The sequence below is a fragment of the Triticum dicoccoides genome, chromosome 7B (genome assembly GCF_002162155.2).
Source record: "Triticum dicoccoides isolate Atlit2015 ecotype Zavitan chromosome 7B, WEW_v2.0, whole genome shotgun sequence".
Taxonomy (NCBI): Eukaryota; Viridiplantae; Streptophyta; class Magnoliopsida; order Poales; family Poaceae; genus Triticum; species Triticum dicoccoides.
This window is the reverse complement of record NC_041393.1, coordinates 191,005,735-191,011,734: the sequence shown is the minus strand read 5'-3', so window position 1 is coordinate 191,011,734 and position 6,000 is coordinate 191,005,735.

The window sequence follows — 6,000 nt, the reverse complement described above, 5'->3', positions numbered from 1 at the left end:
TGGCTAAATTACTAGATGATCCCCTGAGACACCTAGGGTCATAATAATAACTCCAACATAAATGTCGAGGCAATAGAGTACCTCAACTCATTGATTTGTGTGATTAATCTGACCAAAGACACATCGGAAACAGGAGGAAGGGATTTGCAAATGCATCCAACTATTTCGAAACCTGGGATGACTCGGACAGCATAACGGCTGTAAATGCTCAGAAAAGATTTGAGACATTCACAAAAATGGTGGCATAACCACTCGGAGCACAATATCAAAGTTTCGAGATCAACAATTAACATACAGAAGTCGTAGGAACTGAACTCAAGCTTAAAACCAACAATCTTATAAGTCTACGGATTAGTAACACGTGATCCTGATAGAAAGAAGAGATAGCCTAGTTCTTAATCCCCGTAGGAAAGATAAGATGACTCAGATCAGAAGGCCATAAGGTATAAGGAGTAAAAAGAGCCTTACGTTCCATCCCACAATCAATTCCCTTATATAACTAAAGAATTTCTAGACTCAACTTCGACCAGTTTGGCTTGGTAATCCTACAGGCAGTCAAGCTCTGATACCAACGCTGTCAGGACCCCGACTCAATGCCACATCGATCTAGCATGTAACACCTCATATCACTTTGCGGCCTCACGCACGGTATTCCCACGGGTGTCGCCTTACCTTTACCCGGGACCGTTTGCGCCTTTTGGCACACGTATATGACAGTGTCGCTAGCATCCATATGATAAGGAGCCGGGGCTGACATGGCTAGTCGTAAACCCAAGGTGGCACAAACTTACAGGGACAGGCATCCATGACCCAGCATCGAACGTGTCGGTCATCAGCGAGTGAATCCAGGCTGTAGCACTGGGCTAGCAGGACTCCGGTGAACCGGGCTGTAGCGGGCTAACAGGACTCTGGTATTCATCGCGTGACATTTCCCCGAAGGGACAGACACAGGAACGAAGAAGGACACATGCCGGCCAGCCTAAGTGTTCCGGAGCAGTAGCAAGCTACCATGGCTCGGTGGAAACACTAGGAGACATTTCCCGGTAAGAGAGGCTACTAAAGATAAACAACTAGATAGTCAGATCCCACACATACCAAGCATTTCAATAACATACACACAATATGCTCGATATGTGCAATACAATATGGCATCACAACATGACTCTACAACTCAAGTATTTATTCATTAGGCTCCGAGGAGCGAGATATTACAAACATGGGTCTCATGACCCAACAATCAGAGCATACAAGTCAAGCACAAACGGAAGCTATCATGTCTAAGTACAGACATCTATAAATGGAAAAGGCTGAGAAGCCTGACTATCTACCAGATCCTGTCGAGGGCACAAGATCGTAGCTGAGGTAACAAGCTAAACGTCGAAGTCCACGTGGAACTACTAGTGAGACTGAAGTCTCTCTGCAAAAACATAAAATAGGCAAACGTGAGTACAAATGTACCCAGCAAGACTTACATCAGAACTATCTACACATGCATCATTATCAACAAAGGGGATGGTGGAGTTTGACTGCAGCAAGCCAGCTTTGACTCGGTGGCTATCCTGAACTACGACTGCAAGTAACTCTTTTGAGGTGGCGCACACGAGTCCACATATTCACCATATCAATACACCACTATGGATCCGCTCCCGTCTCCCTACGAGAACGCCATCCATAGCACTCACGCTTATCTTGCATATTTTAGAGTATCCACTTTCACTTGTCTATGAACTATGCACGGGGTCCAAGTTTCCATATCCGAGGAATCCGGCTATTCGAATAGATGATGTTAACCCTGCAGGGGTGTACTTCTTCACACACGCTCTCGCCACTTACCGCCCTGTACACGTCATGTACCTCGGCAACCTTCAAGCGGAAGCCGGGCGAGGGAGTCGGCCACGACCTGACTAACCGAACAAGTCTCTAGTCCAGGTTTATTGCCTATTCGGGTTCCATCCGCAAGGAGATCCGGCCGGGGTGTCGCTCACGGCCCCAAACGATGTGAGCAGGGTTCCCAAGCCCACCATCCGGGTGCCACTTGGTACACCGTGCCACTGTGCCTAGTCTGTCCCAAGCCCACCTGTACCGGGTGCCACTTGGTAGACTACTAACACTACCTACAAACACCAGAAACTAGTTGCAACTCCTGGACAGAGATCATGTTGATTAATAAGTCGAGAGGGGTCGAGTTACCGGAACCCAATGTGTGGTAGTAACTGTTCATGGATCACAAACACAGAACTCAGTTCCTGAGGACGGCTGCAATGAGACAACCCACCATGTACTCCTACATGGCCTCTCACCGCTACCTTTACCAAATCGTGTTCACACACTTAGCTCACACACAGTAGGACATGTTCACACGCCTCTGATTCATCCCCGATGAATCAGACCTGACTCAACTCTAAGCAGTAGCAGGCATGACAAACAAGCATGAATGAGTAGGCACATCAGGGCTCAAACAACTCCTACTCATGCTAGTGGGTTTCATCTATTTACTGTGGCAATGACAGGTCATGTAGAGGATAAAGGGGTTCAACTACCGCAGCAAGTAACAAATATGTCGTTGTTGTCCTAATGCAGTAAAAGAGAGCAGGAGCGAGAGAGTGGGATTTTATCGGAATGAACAAGGGGGTTTTGCTTGCCTGGCACTTCTGAAGATAGCATAGCTCTTCATCGGTGTCATCGAACTCATCGTCGAACCACGACTATCAAGAGGGGACAAATACCGGCAAACAAGGGAGAACACAATCAATGCAATGCACAATATGATGCATGCTATGACATGGCAATATGAATGTGTTTTGGGCTAATGCACCTAGCTATGATTTAAATGAAGTTGGTTTGAATACATGATTCAAATTCCAACTCCATATATGGTTATTTAAATGCCCTTAATTTGTTTTGTCCAAAACAGAGGACAAACATTGTTCAAACATGCATGAAAATGGTACAGATGGATTCCTTGAATTTTTCTGATAATTTTTCATATATAAATTATTTAATTTGGAGTTACGGTTGAATTTCTATGAATTTTAGAAGTTTTGAACATTTTCTGGAATTTCCTGAATATTTAGAATTAAAATAATTCCAGAAAATGATTTAACTGCGTCAGCCTGACGCCAGCATGACGTCAGCGAGTCAACGGCCAGGTCCAGGTCAAACCTGATGTGCGGGGTCCACACGTCAGTGACACAGGAACTAATCCCGGTCAAACCCAGCGCTGACTGGGGTTTGACCAGGGTTGGGGCCTACTGACAGTGGCTGTAGGTGGTTTAGTTAGTTGGATTAGCTCCTAATGACGGAGCCACGTCAGCTCCCGCCGGAGTTTCGCCGGCGACGACCATGGCCGTCGACGGAGATGCAACGTGTGCTCGCTAAGGAGCACCATTCGACGCGTGGTTTGCTCCTACGGGTAGCTGAAGATGCGCCGCATCCAACTGGGCGAGCGGCAGCGGCTGTGGTGGCCGGAGCTCGCCGGAAACGAGCTCGCGGCGGCGCCGGAGTTCCGGACCTCAACGAGAATGGAGCTCCGGTGCACGGGGAAACTAGTGGAGGGTCTCAGCAGACTCCTGACGATGCGAGGAGCACAAATATGTGCTCGGCCGTGACAGATGCTGGCTCAAACGACGACGAGCTACGCGGCGGCGGCATGGAGCTCTCGGCCACGACGGGGCTATGGCCTAGAGATCAAAAGCGACCAGGGAAGAAGGGGGAAACGACTCAGGGGCTCACCGCGAGTCCGTTGGGAGGGTTAGTGGGCTCGAAGATGTCTTGTCAGGGGCGAATCGACGATGGCGATCGACGGGGCCGAAGGTTGAAGAAGGCGGCGGTGTGGGCGTTCGGGGGTGTCCGGCGGCGCGTGTGCCCTTGAGGAGGCGTAGACGACGGAGGTGGAGCTCCTGGACAGATGGGAAGGCTAGGCGGTGGCTGTGGCCGCGGCGAACGGCGTCGGTGGCGATGGTGGCGTTCGGCCATGGCTGCGGCAAGTGAGGGGGAGAGCCAGGAAAGAGGGGGGGAGAACAGAGGGGGTCGAGGCGTCTCCAGGCGCGGGGACAGGAAGGAGGTTGAGCCTCCAGCGCGAAGCAGGAGGTGGAGCATGCGTGCGCGGCGCTTTCTCATGGCGACAGCAGCAGCTTTGGGGCGAGGGGAGGAAGACGACAGGGGGGAAACGCCTGGTGGGCTGGGCCGCACAGGAGCTGGGCCGGCTGGCTACCAAGTGAGCGCCAGGTAAGGTTTCTCTCTGTTTTACTTCTCTTCTGTTTTGTTTTCTTTTATTTTAATCTGTTGCCACTGTTTTGAATTTAAACAAATTCAAACAATGTCAAAAACTCCTCTGAATATTTTTATTTGCTAGATGGACTTTTCCAAAAGCTCATAAAATATTTCAGGGGTATTTGAAATTATATTCTAGTTATATGAATATAATTCAAATTAAAATAGCTAATGATTTAAATTCAAAGTCCCAGAAATAAATCCTTAAAAATGTTCAATATTTTTGGTTTGGATCAAAACCCTTGCCAAAAATATTAAACATCTAAGAGGAGCATTTTGGAACAATGAATGAGATTTAAGGGTTTTTGCCCTTCTTTTAGTTAGGGTTTTGAGGCTTCTGAATTCCTCAGTTCAAGTTTCAAAAATTTAAACATGATGCACAGATGGAAGCAAGCATAGGACAAGCCAGAACTAGGGATGTGACAATGGTCACTCTGAAGTGCGTTTTACGGGTGGGATTGGAGTTGAAGACCCCATGTACTACACGCAGCCTAATGCCCCACAACCTGGTGGAGTCTACAATGAGGTTGTAGGGGAATCACCTAATCCCATGAGCACCCAACATGCTCCTATTGCACTTGAAGAAGCTATGTAGACAGAAGGTGACACTTTTGATGACACAACAACGTTTGGTGAAACAGGTGGAACTATTGGACAAGGAGTTGTGGGAAATGATAATGATGATGAAGCTTGGTCCCAACCAAGAGAGCCTTTCATAGGAATGAGGTTTGATACTCTTGAGTGTGCTCAAGAACACTACAATGCCTATGCTCTCCAACTTGGGTTTTCAATCAAGATGAACACTTCTAGGAAAAACACACAAACTGGAAAGTTGGAGAAGCAACAATTTGTTTGCAACAAGTTTCGAAAACCAAAAGTTGACGATGGAGGTGCGGAAACTGCCCCTGCCCTAGATGTGATTGAAGACACTAATGAAGATGCAGAAGATGGTGCAGACGATGAGATTGTCTTCCTTCATGATGAGTGCAGGAAAAAAAGAAGTCCAAGAAAAGAAAGCGAGATACAATAGTGCAGACAGGGTGCAGAGCAAGGATGGTTGTGAAGCTAAAGGATGGTCGGTCCGGAGGTGGTTTTCTTTATTGCTAAACACAATCATGCATTGGTTGACAAGCCATCACTAACTAAGTACCTTCAATCACACCAAGGGATCCCTCCAGAAGAGAAACTTTTCCTGAAAAATCTTCATAATTGTAATTTGACCACTGGTGTGTGCACTTTTCAAAAATACACTTTGCATTTACATTTTCATGCAAAAAAACACTCTGCATTTACTACACTTGTTTTAGTGCTCCAACATAGTCACATTGACAACTTGGTAGGCAAACTGTAAAACTTGGTAGGCAACCTGTGCTGCAAGTATATGGTCAAGCAAGACATTTAGGCAAACTTGAGCAACTTCTAGTTCTAATAGGAAAACCTGGGAAGAACAGCTGCAAAAACTAGTTGCATCCCAAAAAAATGCAGGCAACCTGGCAGCTATAGGTTAAGCAAGTTGGGTATGTAGCCTTAGCAACTGTTGGCTTCTACTAGGTTGGCAACCTAACAGTTATAGGTCAAGCAAGTTGTGTATGCAGCTTGACCAACTTGTGGTTCTCTAGTAGGTAGACAACCTGTCAGTTGTAGGTCAAGCAAGTTGTGTATGCAATCTGAGCAACTTGTGGCTTCTACTAGGTAGGCAACCTAACAGTTATATGACAGGCAAGTTGT